Here is a 20,509-nt window from a genome sequence, read left to right on the forward strand (position 1 = left end):
ACCAAAGTGGATAACTTCACATTTATCCACATTAAATTGCATCTGCCATGAATTTGCCCACTCACCCAACCTATCCAAGTCACCCTACATCCTCCTCACAGCTAACACTGCTGCCCAGCTTCGTGTCATCCGCAAACTTGGAGATGCTGCATTTAATTCCCTCATCCAAGTCATTAATATATATTGTAAACAACTGGGGTCCCAGCACTGAGCCTTGCGGTACCCCACTAGTCACTGCCTGCCATTCTGAAAAGGTCCCGTTTATTCCCACTCTTTGCTTCCTGTCTGCTAACCAATTCTCTATCCACATCAATACCTTACCCCCAATACCGTGTGCTTTAAGTTTGCACACTAATCTCCTGTGTGGGACCTTGTCAAAAGCCTTTTGAAAATCCAAATATACCACATCCACTGGTTCTCCCCTATCCACTCTACCAGTTACATCCTCAAAAAATTCTATGAGATTCGTCAGACATGATTTTCCTTTCACAAATCCATGCTGACTTTGTCCGATGATTTCACCGCTTTCCAAATGTGCTGTTATCACATCTTTGATAACTGACTCCAGCAGTTTCCCCACCACCGACGTTAGGCTAACCGGTCTATAATTCCCTGGTTTCTCTCTCCCTCCTTTTTTAAAAAGTGGGGTTACATTAGCCACCCTCCAATCCTCAGGAACTAGTCGAGAATCTAATGAGTTTTGAAAAATTATCACTAATGCATCCACTATTTCTTGGGCTACTTCCTTAAACACTCTGGGATGCAGACCATCTGGCCCTGGGGATTTATCTGCCTTTAATCCCTTCAATTTACCCAACACCACTTCCCTGGACACCTGAAAAAATCAATGTAGTCACAGGGAGTTTGTAAATGGGACAACACTCTTGTGTGGCAGTGGTCACAGCTTGATCAAGTTTGGCATAGTTTTGGAATTAGAAAAAGTTAGACTAGGAGTATAAATTTGTACCAAGGAGAGCTTGCTTTATAGGCTGAGAACTGGTTTAATAAAAGTGGACTGCAAACAGTAAGATGTTTGACATAACATAATTGGGTAGGTCTGATGTGTTTGATGTTTTCTTCAAGTAGTGATTTGTTCCCTTCTACTATCGCCCAATGGAATGAAGAAACAATCAGATCTGTTAAGATGAAGCTGGAGCTTTACATGTGCTAGACTAGGTGTCCAACAATCCTCACTGATGGCTGTCAGTGAGACAGATGCTTTTTACAAAACTGCTGCAACATTGGTGGAAAGCTCAGGGTTTCTAGATCAGTTTCAACATTGCCTGGCAACTGAGCTCACCAATGGGAAAAGCTATCAACACTGATATGCCTTTTTTGGCAAAAAGCCAAGCTGACAGTTCAAAAAGTCCAGTGTTCAGAGAATCACAAGTGAAAGACATCTACAGGAGAGTGAGCATGTGTGGACATTATGTGAAATGCAAAAAAGTTCACCATTGAATCTGATTCTGATTCTGATCGTACATATTCCCAATGCTACTCAATACCAATGTGGCCATTGTGCTTATTCTCAGTATTCCTTCTGAATAATTCCCACAGCTTCTATTGTGCTTATTCCCAGTGGATCAATTGTACACATTAAACATATTCCTATTGGTCTCATGAGAAAAGGGATTCATATTGGTTAAGTGTAAGTGAGTGCTTGGGCAGCTTGAAGCTAGGGGACTGAATGATTTCTTTCCATGCAGTGTGAATCTGCGACTCTATTGTGTTCAATCTTAATGGTTCCAATGTTCTCTTTCCCTGAGAAAACTTTGCGCTCAGTCCCATTGACTTCACTGGAGGTACTTCCTCATTCCTCTTGAGTATTATGCTCATCCTCAGAAGGTGAAAGCTTTGGAATTTGGTTATGACCTTTTATTTCAAATGGTATCATGGGTGCAATAATGTAATCCTGCTTGTGAGGATGTTACTGAAGAAATGCACCCTCGATCTTTTCTGAATTGTCTATCTTTTGCTGGGTCCTGGACAGTGTTGGCATTCAGTGTAAGGAATGAAGGTGGGTCACCAGCAGGTGGTTCACATGGATAGAATGAAGTCAAAGAGAAGATGAGGATATAAGTTAGGCTGATGGGACTGAGGCTGTGCTTGGGAGTGGGAGCTGGACTACATGATGGTGCTTAGAGACAAAGAGTTTGCCTGGTGGACTAAGGGAAGAAAGGGAGAAATCTTGCACTTGACCTGAGGAGTTCAAGGTGACAGTTAGCAGCAGGGAAGAGAAGTTAGAGTGTATCTTTGCATTCCGGCTTGATTGCAGAAATAAACGGTTTTAGCAGACTTACCAGCATTTACTCTGATGCAGGAACTCAGTGGGTTGAGCAGCAACTGTGGGGGAGGTGGAAGAAAGGAATCACCAATTTTTCGGGTCAAAGCCCTGCATCAGTCCTTCAGCTGTATCACTAATTTCCCCCAGTAGACTGTGTGTTGCTCCAGACTCCAGCATCTGCAGTCTATTGTGTCTCTACCCGTCTTTAAAATAAACCCACAGATCTGCTGGTGGGTATCTTTACCAGTTGTATACTCATTCAACTTGACATTGGATTCAAGGAGGCAGAAGTGAGGTTTCTGACAGTGGGAACCACCAGGGTAAGAGAGAGCTTTCACTGGGGACAGTCACAAAGTTCATTGAGCATACTGGCAGGTGCAGAAAGATTGTAGTGACTTAAGCAGAAATTCTGAAAATTTGGTTGTAACTGATTTGAGTTCCAGAAAAACTCAGAGGGTATTGGGCTGAGATGGGGAAGTGATGGAGGGAGGATTTATCATGATAGGTTGAGTTCTCTGTGATTATAACAGAGAAGGTCGATAATAATAGGCTCACATGAAGGGGGAAAGTCAAGAGAATGCTGTGTTTGTGGAGGATGAAGTAATAGGGTGGGAATATCACCCATTGAAAACTGAGGACAAAACCATCAAGGGGTTAGAAGCCATGGTGCAGAGACCAAGGGAGGAAAGTAAAGCAAACACGTAGGTGAGTGCACTTTCACAGCAGTGGAACAGGTTGGTGTCAATAGATGAATTTACGCCTGAAGGAGTAAATTGTGCCAGAGGAGAAGGGGAGACATTGGTTGTGGTTTAATGGTGATCGGTACTTGCTTTGTTATTGTCACGTAGGCCAAGAGAGAGTGAAAAGTTTTGCTTTGCCTGCCAACATATAAATCATTTCAAAGAACATCAAGGTAGCACAAAGGGAAAAGTAATAACAGAATGAAGAATATAATGTTACAGTTACAGGTATAGAGAGAGTGAACAAATAGGTGGAAGTACCATCATGAGGTCAGCTGAGAGATCAAGAGTCCATCTTATTGTACAAGAGATCTGTTCAGGAGTCTAATAACAGCAGGATAGAAGCTGTCCTTAAGCCCGATGGTGCCTGTTTTCAATATTTTTTTATCTTCTGCCTGATAAGAGAAGGGAAAAAGGAGAACAGCTGGGCTGAAAGGATCTTTGGTTATATTCGCTGCTTTCCCAGCAGAAAGGGCAGCTGGCTTTCATAATGAATTGAAATGGCCCACAGTTCTCTGTGATTTCTTGCGGTCTTGGGCAGTGCAGTTACCATACAGATGTGTCAGCATGGGCTGCTTTTTATGATGTATTTAGAAAAAATGGTGTGAGTCTGCAAGTACATACCAAACTTCCTTAGCTTTCTGAAGAAGTAAAGATGATGGTGTGCTTTCTTGGCCACAGTATCTATGAGGGTGGATCAGGACAAGCTTTGATGAGCCACTTTGCAAGCCCATTCAGGGCAGAGACAGTGATTCAGGATAGGGGATTTCTGGTATGATGTGCATTTAGGCCCTAGTGCATTAGGGAGGACAGCAGCAGCTCACAGCTCCCCAACAAACTGAAGGAGGAAGTTTTTGTATATTACAATTATCACCCAGGACATTACCTCACTAGCATTGAAATCTAGCTCCACAAAGTCAACAAATAAAATCTGCTTGAATCTCTTTGGTAATGTGCTTACAACGTACATGTATTTTTACAGCTTAATATCCTATTTTCCAGTTGACATGTTTCCAATCCATTTACTCTGATGACCTATTTTCACCATATCAGTGACTGCTCCTCTAAAATTTGATCACTGACCCGCATTGGTTCAGTTGCTAATTGGCTTAAGCTTTCACTGGAATCTAGGGCTATACCAGAAGAGTTACATCATGTCCATTGTTCCCATGGCTTTATTTTCCAAGAAAAATGTCAGAAAAATTTGATCCTCTTTATATTGGAGGAAGGTTAGGATTTGTCCTAACGTATACTCAGCAAATATTTGCTGCTGTTATTGGCAAGAATAGCAATATCTTTCTCCTGATGCTCTGGATAAATTTTTTGGCAGGATCTTGCTGAGGATTATTAGAGGTTTAGCTGGCTTCTACAAATCTTTGTTGTGATTCCTTTTTGGACTCCTCTGCTGGTCAACTGTTGATAATTCTCCACAGTTTCAGCGAGGTTCATTGGACAGTGTTGATCTGTATGAACACAGTTATTTGCTACGGTAATTACACACAATCTGACCTCAGGGGCTCTTGAATGAGCTATTTTTGCCAGTGAGCCTAGAGCATTGTAGGTTGGTTTCATTTATTGAAATGACTTTGTTGCTATAGCTTCGGAGCAGATAGCTGCGAGTTCTTGTGCCTCACCCTGCGTAAAAGCACGATGAGACTGATGGTTCCTCTTCTAAAATACTGAGTCATTTGGTGAGGTGAGGTAGCAATTGGGGCTGCACTATTGTTATTATAGTTTAGAATGGCAAAGGTTATTGCCATGGTGACCTGTAATCTCTACACTGTATCGACGGCACAGGGCCAGCTTTACAATCCAATCACTGATTTTCAGTTTGATCTGAACTTCAGTGTAGAAGTGGCAACATTTGCATGCTTAGTCAAAGTTGGATATTACGGATGAACTGTCTGCATTGGATATCGATTATTAGGAGGTCGTTGGTTGGTGAGTGGAAATCTGTGAACTGTTGTAAGGTGTACTAAGGGAGAGCACAAACATGGAACAACTAAGAGCAGTAAGCTACTTGTACCTTCTTCCAACTTGCAAAGGTTGTGAATGTTCTCCCACAGAATGGCACTCGTCAGTTCTGCTGGTAACATCAGGCTATCCAATGATAAATACCAGCTATTGGTTGAGTTTTCCAATAATCCCACAACCCCAGTGTATCTCTTATTCATCCAAAAATAGGAGCAGGAATAGCCTACTCCTTGACACCTCAGACCTGCCACACCATTCAATATGTTTGTGGCTAATCTACCCCAGGTCTCATCTCCTCTTTACCAGTTCCCCACTACCTTCAATTCCCTCATCATTTTAAAAATAATCTAACTCCTCTTTAAATACCCCCAACTCACTCACCTCCATAACTCTCTGGGTAGAATTTTCCAGAGATTTACTAATGTCTAAGTGAGGAAGTTTCTACATGCCTGATCCCTAATCTTTGGTGAACACTAATTTTCTTCTCCTGAATGCTGATGGTTATGTATGCAAGTGCTTAAGTCCACAGCTGAGGAAGCCTGCCCAAGTATTCCTGATTACCTGATGAAGAGTTTTGACCTGAAACACTAACAATTCCATTCTCACCACCATGCTACTCAGCCTGCTGAGTTCCTCCTGCAGACTGTGTGTTTTGCTCCAGACTTCAGCATCCGCAGTCACTTTCATTATCCCTAGTTTGCAACCCCATTGGGATATTCTACAATGCATTTTGACTTGAGAAAGCTATTGATCACATCCTAGTATCTCTAAATTATTCAATTTCAAACTGGAAGCCGGGGAAGCACTCTGAAATGATTTTAAGGTTAATTGTGCTGCTGTGCTTGTACTGTATTATTTGGAAGCCAGGCTTCATTTCAACTCAACATTGCCAAGGCAGTCAGTGCCACTTTAATGATTCCAGGGATGTGTCAGAGGCTTGGCTTTCTGTACTGTGTGGCTGTCCATTTGACTCATGAAAATTGCTCACTCCATCACCAACAAAACCTGTCAGGAATGCAACATACTGCACTCCTCCGGGGTGAAGCAAGCAGCTCCAACTCCAACATACAAGCTCAACAATGTTCAAGAGCAAGCAGTCTGCTTGACTGGAATTTTACTCACTAATCTAAAGAGTTATGTCTTGAAACACTGGGTTCTTTTGCTACAGTGTGCAATTTCAGAATCAGAATCAGATTTATTATCACAAACATACAGTATGTCTTGAAATTTGCTTCGCAGCAGCAGAGTGCAATACATTAAAATACTGTAAGTTACAATAAGAAATACTGTACAGAAAAATAAATAAGTGGTGTAAAAAGAGAGCAAATTAGTGAGATGGATTCATAGGTTTATGGACCATTCAGTAATCTGATGGTGGAGGGGAAGAAGCTGTAAAATGTTGTGTGTGTGTCTTTAAGCTCTGGTACCTCCCTTGCAACTAGAACACAAACTCAGTCTGGATTTTCTCTCAACATGGAAAACCCTGCCTGAAAGTGTAGTGGAAGCAGAATCAACAGGAAATTGTATAAATATTTGCAAAGAAAAATTTTGTCAGGTATTGTAGCGAAGAGGTGTTCAACTAATTAGAAGGTGAATTCATAGTTCTTGCTTAATTGGAGAAAGAAGCCACTTCTGGAATTATGTAAGTAATTTTGAACTCCTTCCTCTCTAGTTTTCACAATTTGGAAATAATTCTGCTCCACACTTTAAGGACCCATAGGGCAGCATCCTCATAAGCCTTATTAAAGCTACTTATTTTCATGCTCTGTATTGCAAGCAACTTTCGATGAAGATACATGTGTACTCAAAGCACTATTTGGAAGAGAGGACTCATTTAAAAATTACAGATTGAGCTGGATTCTGTTAGTCAATAAGAAGTTCCACATCTAGCCTGAAACTTCATGAGTTCTTTTCTTCCAAAGAGTCTCTTCTTCTCTTTTATTTCATAGTAATGACTAAATTGTCTCAATTTCCTTTTCAATGATTTCAAATTTAGGTACTTTTCCTGCTGAAGGGCAAACTTACGACAGTGTACATTCACATGTAAATAAGTCGTGAAGAGAATCAGACACAGTCACCCCATCACTGCCCCAAACAATGCTTTGTGCTCAGTGTCAAAATATCTGCTGACTTTTCATTCTCATCTGAGTGCCTGGATTCATCTGCTGGTGATTTCAGCCTGATGTCCAGGGACTGTCTGGTTTGCACCTTTAATGAAGTTTAATTCCCAGGAATTTTGAAACCAGAGAACTTTTTGAAAACTTTTGAGTTCTTTGAGAACTTTTTATTTGTAATAGATATACCAGAGATGAAAGACAAAGAATGAAATTTCTACTCATTCACAGAATTTGGCATCTCTGTCAAGGGCAGCTTTTACTGTCGAGGCACAAAATCTGCAGATGCTGGAACCTGGTGCAGCAAGAATCTGCTGGAGGCACTCAGCAGGTCAAAAAGCATCTGTAGGGGGAAGGAAGTGTTGATGTTTTGGGTTGAAATCTTGGATTTCAGTCCTGATGCAGATTTAACCCAAAACATCTGCAATTCCTCCCCCCCCCCATGGAATAGTCCCAAGGTCAGCTGCAAAAGGAGGAGGATTGGGCATGAGGCGAGCAACGGTTAAAAACCCAGTGCTACAAAAACTCAATTTATTTATAAAGCACATTTAAAAACAACCCAAAGGTTGTACAAACCATAAATAAATAAAGGCATCCGTTAGTCTTGCATGGATCTGCACCTGGAAAGTCTTCACTCTCCAGGGCAGAGGCCTGGGCAAGGTTGTATGGAAGACCAGCAGTTGCCCATGCTGCAAGTCTCCCCTCTCCACAACACCAATGTTGTCCAAGGGAAGGGCATTAGGACCCATACAGCTTGGCACCAGTGTCGTCGCAGAGCAATGTGTTATTAAGTGCCTTGCTCAAGGACACAACACGTTTCCTCAGCTGGGGCTCGAACTCACGACCTTCACGTGGCTAGTCCAATGCCTTAACCACTTGGCCACGTGCCCACACTGTACAAACCATAATAGGCAGCTGAAATCACAAATACAAAAAGCATAGATATAAACAATAAGGCACACAGTTTATAGGCACAAAATTAACAACACATGAGCCCAGGCACAAACCAAAAATCAGCCACATCAGGAAGATTCAAACATTAGTGGATAAAGGTAAATTTCGAGCCTGGACTTAAGAGAGTCAATGGAGGTGGCAGATCTGATAGGGAGGGGAATGCTGTTCCACAGTCTAGGGGCTACAACAGAAAAGGCGCGGTCACCCCTGAGCTTAAAGTTAGATCGCAGGACAGCCAGGAGCCCCAAGTCAGCTGACCTGAGGGACCTGGAAGTAGAATAAGGGGTTAGAAGGTCTGTGATATAGGAGGGGGCCAGCCCATTTAGGGCTTTATAAACAAACAGGAGAACCTTAAAATCAATTCTAAACTGTACTGGTAGCCAGTGGAGAGGGGCCAGGACAGAAGTAATATGGTCCCTCTTCCGGGCACCTGTCAGGAGCCTGGCTGCGGCGTTCTGGACCAGTCACAGGCGGGACAGGGATGACTGACTAATCCAAGTATACAGGGAATTGGAATAGTCCAAGCAGGAGGATATAAGGGCGTGGATTACTTTCTCAAGATCTTTGAAAGAGAGAAATGACTTGATTTTGGCAATAGTACGAAGCTGGAAAAAACTGGCTTTTACTACTGCATTAATTTACTTGTCAAACTTAAAGATGGAATCAAATATCACACCAAGGTTTTTGACACGGGGTTTGACAAGGATGGACAGGTTAGCAAGACTGTTGGTAATCACTTTGATGTGAGTCAGAGGGGCCAAATAGAAGCTTCCTTTCTTCGCAAGGAAAGGAAGGATCCTAAGATGGGTTACACCTTGGGAAAACTTGGAAGACTGGCCCAGGATTCTAGCAAGTTGCTGTTGGCAACCCCAGTAGGGGTGAATGGCTAAAGAGCAGCACAGATGCTGCTCGATCTGCTGAGTTCCTCCAGCCCTAATGTTGTTTTCTTATTGTGTCTGAGAAGGTTTACTGGTGAGTCAACCTTCCTTAACCTCTACAATCCTTCCAGTGAAGGTGATCCCACAGTGCTGCAAGACAGGAGCTTCAGGATTTAGACCAAGTGACAGTAAAGGGCTAGTGATATAGATCCTTATCAGGGAGGTGTGTAACATGGAGGGAAACCTGCAGATGTTGGTGTTCTCTTAGGCTGGGATCTTTACTGAGACTTCTGTCCAGTGAATGAGAAGCTCATGCAACAGAAGCAAGGAAGAACTGTGCCATTATCAGTCATCACCCAAATACTTTAACGTTGGTGGAGTAGTTGAACAATTTCCTGAAAACTGCTGGCTAACTTCAGGATCAATGCAAGCAGGGAAAATAAGCTACTCATAAATTCTGCTTGTGGTCTCTATAATCAGCAACCCTGGCCCAGACTGACAATTTTAGAACTTTAATTTTAGATCTTTAGATCCATCATCAGGGGCCCCCATTACCCAGATCATACTCTCCTCTCATGGCTGCCATCAGGAAGAAGGTACAAGAGCCTCAAGACTCACACCATCAGGTTCAGAAACAGTTATTACCCCTCAACCATCAGGCTCTTGAACCAAAGGGTATAACTTCACTCAGCTTCACTTTCTGAATTACTGAACTGTTCCCACAGTGTACAGAATCACCTCCAAAGTCTCTTCTCCTCATGTTCTCGAGATCTATTGCTTATTCATTTATTATTATTATTTCTTTCTTTTTGCATTTGCAGTTTGTTGTTTTTGCACACTTGCTCAATGCCCAAGTTGGTGTGGTCTTTCATTGATTCTGTTATGGCTATTATTCTATTATGGATCTATTGAGTATGCCCACAAGAAAATGATTCTCAGGGCTGTATATGGTGACATATATGTACTTTACTTTGAACTTTGAGATAACTAATTTTAACTTTTTACGGAGAAAGCAGAATGATGAAACAAAATTAGATCAATAGTATATTGTCAAATCCTACTCTAAACCTTGTAGACCCCTCCTATTGATTGTTGCAGTGTACACACAAAGTATATCTCCTTTGTTTCATAGACAATTACAGCAGGGTAAAAGGGTATTCGTCCATCACCCAAACAAACATAGTCACAGGGAAAGCCTGCAAACTCTGCACAGAGAGCGTCCAACGTCGGGATTGAACACAGGTCTCGAGTGCAGGATGCAGCAGCTCCTCCAATGCCACTCCACCACCCAATGAGGTGACTTCACATGAGTACACAATTGCTACATTATCCAGTGTTATAGATTTTCTCTTTCTGGACTGTGAAGCCCAGGCTTTTATCTCCCGGAGCCAGGGGCTCAAGCAGAGTGGTTATTGCACACCTTCTCTTGTCCCTCACCTTACGGGCCAATGTTTACAGGTGTCTCAGCAAGTCTGCAGGTTACCTGACCTTGTGTGGACAGCACTTGCCAGATAAATCACCAAAATTTCAGAATCAGACTGAAACCTATAGGAATTAAACTCACCAGGTCACTGCTCGGGACAACCCATGAAAAAAAATCACAGGGCAATAAAAAGACAACTGTGGCCACAGTATAAGTTTTAAAAGTATTGGCGTTGTGGGAACCAGACTGAACACCTGCCAGATTAACCCTAGTCCTAACCATATAAGAGACTGGAGCAAATAACAAACTCCTGGAGGAACTCAGCATGTCAGGCAGCATTCATTGATGGAAATGGACAGTTGATACTTTGGGTTGAAACTCATCATTTGGAACATTTTTTTAAGAAATTGTTTTGAGGAGAGATGAGTCTAACAACCAATGAGAATGAATGAGAAAGCAGATGACATCTCCAGTCATTTGTCACTTCCACTGATCCCAGCTTCTATTGCTATTTCCATTCTCCCCTCCTCCATCTGCTTATCATCCCCCACACCACCCTGTCACCAGATTCCATCTACCGCCTGTCAGCCTTTGTTTCACCCCTTCCCTCCAAAACTTTCTATTGGCTATCTCATTCTATCTTTCAGTCCAGATGAAGGATCTCAACATAAGACATTGACTGTCCATTTCCCTCCATAGATGCTGTGTGGCCTACTGAGTTACCTCCGGCATTTTGTGTGCCTTGCTACGGGTAAATGAATGGATTGGGGAGGCACTTAATAGAAGGTCATGTGAAGGAACCAAGCAACTTCCAATCAGAGGTAGCCTTGTTACCTACTGTGTGACAACTATTCATTCATTTTATCTAATGAGTTTCACTGAGTGGGTTAAACTCTCATACAGGAGACTACTGCTTATTTAGACAAACAGAGGTTTACTTTTGGAGCAGTGATCATTGGCCGGCAACATTATAGCCCTTCTGAATATCCTTCCCCAGATGCTCTCTCAGAGGGATCAGATGCAGGAAACAACTTTCACAGCATTGGCAAGGCACTGAAATGGTATAGCTCTGGTGAGTCTCAGGAACAAGGGAATATCATCTGCAAAACAGAACAGGTCTCAGTCAAATATTATACACTGAACTCCAAGATTTATGTGCTAGAATTTTGTTTGGCTTTTTTCAGAACCGGTAAGAAATGTCATGGACTTGGAACTTTTATCAGACATAGACTCAGAGTTATACGTCACAAAACGAGGCCTGTCAGCCCAACTCATCCATGCCAATGAGCTTTCTGATATAACTTAGTCCTTCTTTCCCCACTTTTGGCCTAAATCCCTCTGAATCTTTCCTATCTATCCATGTACCTGTCCAAATGTCTCTTAAATGTTGTTATTGTACCTGCCTCCATAACTTCTTCTGAAAGTTCAGTCCCCATACCCACCCCATTTCTGTCTGGAAAGAGTTGCCCCTCAGGGTCCTGTTAAATCTCTCCCCTCTCACCTTAAAACCATGCTCTCCAGTTGTTGATCCTCCAAATCTGGGAAATAGACAGTGTGTATTCACCCTCTCTCTACCCATCATGTCTCTATAAGGTCAATTCTCACTCCAAGGAATAAAATTCTAGCCTATCCAGCCTTTCCTTGAAACCCAGTCCCTCAAATCCTGGTAACATCCTAGTAAATCTTCTCTGGAATCCTTTCAGTTTAAAGGCATCTCTTGAATAGCAGTGTGACAAAACTGAAAACAATATTCAACGTGTGACCACACCAGCATCCTGTACTGCTGCAACATAACATCCCAACCTTTTTACTCAAAGCCCTGGCTGATGAAGGCCAGCACACCAAAACATACTTCACCAGCCTAGACAAGTTCATTTTGCTCCCCCCCCCCCAGCCCTGCCTTCATCTCCATGGGCTACATCAGGGCAAGAAGATATGAAACATAAACTGAGGTCCTGGCACCATCTTATCTTCCTGCCTCTGATATCTTCAACTCAAACTGCTCCAGAAATTCAAACATTTTGGAAGTCTCCAACCTTATCCTCTTCACATTGGTCTCAATGATGCAATTGTTTGGGCTAAGAAATTCCTTCCCTTCACCTCTGTATCACTTCCTACCTTTTTTGACCTCTGACAGTGACCAATCTATGAGCATCTGCTCTAATAACAGTTCTGTACATTGGCTTAGGAGAATTGCTCTGTCTATGGTTAATCTAACAGGAAACCAAGTTACTTTAGATGAGTTTCAAACTTTGTTCAAAGATCTTGGTTAAATAATTTTAACAAGAAATGGATGCATAAAAAGAGTGAAAATAAAGTGTAACTTATTTCTCACAGAACCATAGAGTCACTGAAATACGGGCTTCAGCTCATCTAATCTGTGCCCAAGTGTTATTCTGCTTAGTGCCATTGACCCACAATGGGCCATAGCCCTCCATACTCCTCCCTACCATGTTCTTACCCTAATTTCTCTTTAAATATTGCAATCAAGCCCATATCCATTTCTTCTGTTGGCAGTTTGTTTCACATGCGCCACCATCTGAATGAAGAAATCCCTTCCCCTAAAATATGTCATCTTTTATCTATAACATGCAGTATGACCTCTAATTCTAGTCTCACCCAAACCTTGCCCTCCAGAGCAATCTCATACCTTCTCTTAGCCCTCCAGGTTTTCCCCTTAATTGTTCCCTTGCATTTCGTAGAGTACGCAAGTGCCTCATTGGTTCCTTGCTGCCTATCCCTGCTATGCACCTCCTTTGTTCAGTTAACCAGGGCCTCAGTGCCCCTCGAAAGTCATTGTTTCCTAAACCGTTTAGCCTTGCCTCTTTTTTCTAACAACTAAGGGAATTATGATCTCTAGGTTCAAAGTGTTCTCCTACATGCACTTCTGTCACCTGCCCTGTCTCGTTCCTTAATAGGAGATCCAGTACCACACTCTCTTTAGTTGGGACCTCTATATATCATTTAAGGAAATGTTTTCAAACACATTTGACAAACTCTCTCTTATCCTGTACTTTTATAGCATGGGAGTGCCAGTCTATATGGCGAAAGTTAAAATCATCTACTATCACAACCTTATTTTACGTGCAACTGTCTGCTATCTCTCTACAAATTTGCTCCTCTAAATCCTGTTAACTATTGGATTATCTATAATATAATCCAATTAATGTGGTCATCTCTTTCTTAATCCTCAGTTCCACCCATATAGCCTCATTAGACAAATCCTACAAGTCCTGCCGAGCACTGCCATGACATTTTCCCTGACTAAGAATGCCACCCGTTCTCCTTACTACTTCCGTCTTTTACATATCTGCACGGACCAGCCATTGACATGACATGAGTAGGAAAATTTTATATGGCCTGAAAAGTGTGCGGCACTTTAGTTGTTTAAATGTTAAGAAAATTCCAGCCACGCGGCAGCAAAGGCAATGTGTGCCGGAACATTTCAGTTACTGCGTGGATGCACAATCGCACAGCTTACGGGGAGCAGTGTTTCTGATCCTCAGAAGGTGTGTAGGGCTATGCTACTTTTTAACAGGCATCTATCTTGTGATCAAGCAGAGCCGTGCTAGCTCTCAGCAAGCCTCTGCAGCAGTGTAACCGTCTAAATACAAGATGAAGGTAAGGTAAAATTAGCTCAACTGTCAACAATGAACTGTAGAGAGCCAAGCCTTCCTACATCTTTGTGATTTATACAATTTTAGTGCCTTATTAATCCTAAATTATTGCAGAATTGCAAACACATGATTTTCTGCTGTTAAAATTAAGGTGCATTCTGTTCACTGCCTCATGTGGGAATATTTGATGGATGCACTTGCTCAGTTTTCATGCTATTATGGTTTGGCTTTGTATGCAGAAAAGCAAGTTTCTAAGTCGTGTTCTTCCCAAGTTTTGGGTCATTATCAAACAAGCAGATTTGAGGTGAGTGGGAAGTGATAGAAAGTAAATGACTAGATACTTTGCAATATAGTAAGATAGACCAAATTCAAACAAGTTTAAGGATAAAGCAGAGAAAGAAATTCTCACACCATGCTCAAAAGAAGTTCTAAGCAATAAATTCAGGGGCCATTGGCAGTCACAGAAGTTAGTCAATGGTCAATATGTAGAAGCAGTGCTCATTGCAGTTGATGAGAGTGGAGAGAAGATCCATTGAAAGCTTATCTTAGATGGTCATTGGTGGAAGGAACTTGATGGGCTATCTGGCCTCATCCACAATGGATTTCTCAATAGCCAACTGGTCATTTCTATGAGCTTGTGGGCCAGTTGGGCATCTCCAATCACTGACAGTGCTAAACCTGGAAAATTAGGTCTATCAACTACACTTGACTGATGCCTATCACTACTGGTCTCTTGTCCTCACATTCTAACTCGTGATGGTCTTGCACTTTTTGTCTACCTGTATTGCACTTTCTCTGTAACTGTAACACTATATTGTGCACTATTATTGCTTTTCCCTTTAAACTACCTCTGTGCACTGATGTGATGTAATGGTCTGTATGGATGACATACAAAATTAAGTTTTTCACTGTATCTTGGTACCTATGGCAATAATAAACTAATTTACCAATTTTGCAATCATGGCGCCGAGCTTGACAAGGTAGATCCATGCATGACTAAAGACTGGTGCAGGCCATCGTTCACTGCTCCGAAGGCTCATCCTTAGGCTATCAGTTTGCACACAAAGACACTTGGGCCGTCAGGATCGGACATTCCCTTTTCAAGGTGTATGATGTGAATAAGAACCAGTCCCTAACATTCTCACCCTGTTCCCAGAATTAACCATGCTTTTACTACATCTTTGCTGGATTATTCCAACATATTCTTGGCTAGCCTCCCTTCTTCATTCTCGAGATCAAGTCAACTTCTAGTGGCCGTGACCAAGCTCAAACTTTATTTTTTTCTGCTTTAAAAGAAGGAATATAATTTGCTCCTATTGACAGAATAGTCCTTCATATAAACCAGAATTATTAAAGTGAATCAATATTCCTCAGCTGGTATGGTGGGATTTGAACTCAGAGGCTTTAGTTTGCTTGTCTAGCCCAGTGACTCACCTACAGGACCATCCGACTAAATGGTCTTTTAATTGGGGAAATCATCAGTCTGAAAGTGTTCTCATGTTTATTTCCTAATCCGCCAGTGGGCTGTGACTTTCATTGGAAAATACCAAGCAGTATTAGTTTGTATTTTATAAAAGAAACATCATGGGATAGGTCCAAGTGCATGAGTGATTGACCCACCTCTTTCAAATCCAAAAATAGCTGTACAGTGAAGAAAGAGTACATGGCTATGGTAACATTAGAAATACAGATTCAGAGTGCAGATAAGAAGTTACCTTTGTCAGAATTGTAGATGGCTTTTTTAGATTTTTATCTACTAATCTCTATTATTGCTAAAAAGTGTTGACCTGTGCTACGTGACTATATTTGGCAAACTGCATCCATCCATCATAGAGAGAGATGTTTTTGTGTGAGAGATCAGGAAGTGACTAGTGGGGTCCCACAAGGATCTGTGTTGAGCCCTCAACTGTTCAAATATTTATTAGTACCTTAAATAATAGGATTGAAAGCCATATGTCCAAATCTTCCACTGACAAAGACGGTGGATAGCAATGTTAAGTGATGTAGGTGGAACAATTCAATTCTGCGGGATATTAATAGATTGAAGGAATAAGAAAAACTGCCAAATAAATTTAAAATGAATAAAATTCTGATGTTTTCCTCTTTAAACCTATAAAGATGCCTAGATATTAGGCTTCACTTTTTTACCCATCGCTGAAGTAAGAATCATTGATCGATAATTATCTGGGTTATCCCTACTCCCCTTCTTGAACAAAGGAATAAGATTTACTACCCCCCAAACACCTGATGCTAATCCCATGGCCAGTGAGGATGCAAAGGTGCAGCAATCCCTTTCTTCAATTCCTATAGTGATTTAGGGTACATCCCATCTGGCCCTGGAAACTTATCTATCCTGACGTTTTTTCCAAAAGTTCTAGCACATTCTGATGGGGATCATGACATTTGTGAGGACAGTGTAAAACAGGCTGATACACTGGAACAAGTCAACATTGAGAATATAGAATTAGCTTGCCCATAAAAAGGCAGAGGGTAGTAGAAGATAGAGAGTATTCTGCCTGGAGTTCAGTGACCAATGGTGTTCCACAGGGATCTGTTCTGAGAACTCCTGATCTTTGTAATTTTTATAAATGACTTGGATGAGGAAGTGGAAGGGAGGGTGAGTAAGTTTGCAGATAACATGAATGTTGGTGGAGTTGTGGATAGTGTTAGGAAATGTTGTAGGTTGCAACAGGACCTTGACAGGATGCAGATCTGGGCTGAGAAGAGGCAGATGGAGTTCAACCCAGAAAATGTAAAGTGATTCAGTTTGTAAGGTCAGAGTTGAAGGAAGAATACAGGATTAATGGCAGGGTTCTTGACATTGTGGAGGGACAAAGGGATCTTGTGGTCCCTGCCCACAGATTCCTCAAATTTGCTGTACAACTTGATAGGGTTGTTAAGAAGGTGAGTACTTTCATGAACTGACCCATCCTCTAAGTTCATCACCCTTGCTCCTGATACTTCTTGTATTAAAGGAGATGTACTTCAGCCCATACCACTGACTGAAGTTTTTCCCTATCAACCGCCTATCCTTCGACATGGACACTCGATATACCTGTATACCAACTGCCCTATCCTCTGCCATCCAAATACAAATAACTGAACAGGTCTTACACAGCTCCTGATGCGACATCATTCAATTCAGCATAGCTTCAGACGTGTTGTCCTTTACAAATTACAGACAATGACAGCCCTTAAGGGCACACTCCCCACAGAAGCCTGCCAGAGGCAGCATATCTTATGACTGCTGCTTCAGTGACAGATGGTACAGCAAGAAGGAGCTGACCCCTATAGATAGTTATAGAGACTCAGAACTTCCCATTAGAAAGAAAATCCAGGGCAGAAGTTCTCAATGCCAAAGGGAAATGGGACCGGCCAGTGACACAAGAGGAAGTGTCTGGCGCCACATGTTTCCAGTAGCCTCCTCTCTCATTCATTCGATGGGCTGAAGGGCCTGTTTCTGTGCTGTACTTTTCTATGACTCTATGACTAAATAGAGTTGAACAGCATAGAATCAGGCCTTTCAGCTCATCATGTCTGTGCTGACCAATGTATTCATCCATACTAGTGGCATTTACCTGTATTTGGTCCATTTCCCATTTATAGCTTGCTGATTCAAAGGCTTCTTAAAGATTGTGATGACTTGCCTCCACCTCCTTCAGAGACGGTGTGTTCCAGATTCCAGTTCTCTCTGTGGAAAATAAAACTCCCCCTCAAATCCTCTCTGAACCTTCTACCATTCACCTTATACCCATGATGTTTTGGTTAGATCCCTTCACCGAGAGAAAAAGATTCTTTCCTTCTTTACCCTATCTATCCCTCTCATGTTTCTGTAGACATCTGTCTGGTCTCTCCTCCACTTCCTACGCTCCAAGGAAAACAAAACCATCCATGCATTCTCTCCCTCTAAGTGAAATGCCTCAATCAAGGCAACATACTGGCAAATCTTCTCTACACCTCCTCCAGAACAATCACATCCTTTCTACAGTGTGACAACCAGAACTGAAGGAAGAAATTCCATGTCCTTACCAAATATGTCAGGGTGTATTGTCCGTCACTGTGAGCTGTGCCAGTAAATTGATGTGATTATCATTGTGGCGATACCTGCAAGTCAATATGTAAGGGATTACATTGACACATAGAAATTCTACAGCACATTACAGGCCCTTCAGCCCACAATGTTGTGCTGACCATGTAACTGTCGAAACTGCCTAGAATTTCCCTACCGCATGGCACACTATTTTTCTAAGCTCCATGTACCATCTCATAAGAGTCTCGTGAAAGACCCTATTGTATCTGTCCCTATCACATATCCTTCGAGCTCTCTCTCTTTATTACTGATGAACTATATTGCTACTTTGCCTAGATTGTGAATTATGCCTTTGGTGGCTCCGAAGGTTTAGTCTCAGTCTATCTGTTTTATTGCATGTGAGTCTGCTGATATGAAGGATGTCTCCCTGGTGGCTTTCATCATCTACCTACTGCTGCTCCTCTCCAGGCTCATGGCCTGCAGCCACCATGTTTAACTGCTGCTCTTCCTCCAGCACTGTCTGCTGTCTAGAATTTGCAATTTTGTGCACTTTCAGTGCATGGAGCGTCTGCATCTCTTTGCTCTGTCCTAGGGGACAGCCTTGGACTGATGCATCTGCCAGGGAACGATGATTTTTTTTAACAAATATTATGATTTTTTTTAACAAATAGCATTTCTATTACTGGCATGACTCTTGCAGCTGCTGTGCTAGGATTGATTCACAGCATGCAGAGTAAAGGATAGCCCTTGTCCTCGTGGATCCATCCCTCTGGACAGTCCAAGCCACTAAAACTGTCCAGCAGTTCCGTTTCCTTCAAGAGGAAGGAGACATGTGGTGCTTCCAGAAACATAACACTCAGCATCAACGAAGCTTCTGATGACTCACAACCACCTGCTCAGGAAAAGAGTGAAAGTTTTCCTGTTGACGACAAGGTGCTGATTATTATGGGAACCATTATGGTCTCAAGAATACAGACAAATGCTGCTATATCTTGTAGAAAGCTAGCAACGCTGGTTAATCTCAGTGCTCAAGCCAACTGCTCCTCACTGAAATCAAATTAATAGCTATCTCTACACAAGACTGAAAATAAATTAGAAGATAAAAGAAAAGTTAGGAACTACGAAAATAAATTACCAAGGAAAATTAAAGCAAAGACTATTTTGTAGACATAATAAATGTTGGTGTGGGAATAGGCCATTAAGGAAATCAAATAATACAATAGAATATTATAGAGAAATGGCAGAAATATGAAATGTCGTCTAGTTTTTACCAGACGATAGACAGGATGAATGTGATAGTAGATGAAATGAAAGTACTTGAAACAGAAATAGAGGGTATATTAAATAAGCTGATAAAACTCAGGATGTACAGCCCCTGGTCCAGATGGCTTGCATTGTGATATCTTATATAATATAGAATGATAGAACAGTGGAATTATTAAAGAGATAACTATTTTGGAAGCTAACATGTAGAACTAGAAGCATCGTAGACTACAAATGTAATGTAGACAGAATCGGGATCTACATATCACTCAGCCTAATATTAGTGGCATGAAAATAATAGAATCCTTGCTAAATATATGCAGAGAAGACGTAATACCAGAAGACCAGAAAACGAAGGAGGCGGACTAAGCCATCTGGCCCATTGACTGCTCCACCATTTCATCATGGGTGATCAAACTTTCCTCTCATTCCCAGTCTCCTGCCTTTTCCTCTATCCCTTCATGCCCTGACCAATCAAGAATCTATCAACCTCTGCCTTAAATATACATAAAAGCTTGGACTTCACAGCTGCCTGTGGCAAAGAGTTCCACAGATTCACCACTCACTGACTAAAGAAATTCCTCTTCATCTCTGTTCTAAAAGGATGCTCCTCTATTCTGGGTTTGTGTTCTCTGATCTTAGAATCTCTCACCATAGGAAACATCCTCTCCACATGCACTCTATCAAGGCCTTTCATCACTCAATGGGTTTCAATAAAGTCCTTCTCATTCTTCTGAATTCTAGTAAATAAACACCCACAGCCATCAAACGCTCTTCATATGACAAGCCATCTTGGTTGTTATTTCTTCAAAGAATTCCAACAAATCTGTAAGGCAAGATTTTCCCTTGAGGAAGCCAAGCTGACTACAGACTTTTTTATCATTGACCTCCAAGTACCTTGAGACATCATCCTTAATAATTGACTCCAACATCTCCCCAACCACTGAGGTGAGATTAACTGGCTGATAGTTTCTCTTCTTCTGCCTCTCTCCCTTCTTGAAGAGTGAAGGGACATTTGCAATTTTCCAGTCTTCCAGAACCATTCCAGAGTCTAGTGATTCTTGAGAGATCATTACTAATGTCTCCATGATCTCTACAGCCACCTCTTTCAGAACCCTGGGGTGCACACCATCTGGTCCAGGTGACTGAACTACCTTCAGACCTTTCAGTTTCCCAAGAACCTTCTCTTTAATTATGGTAACTTCATACATTTCATGAGTCCTGACACCTGA

This window comes from Mobula birostris, chromosome 9 (genome assembly GCF_030028105.1).
Source record: "Mobula birostris isolate sMobBir1 chromosome 9, sMobBir1.hap1, whole genome shotgun sequence".
Taxonomy (NCBI): Eukaryota; Metazoa; Chordata; class Chondrichthyes; order Myliobatiformes; family Myliobatidae; genus Mobula; species Mobula birostris.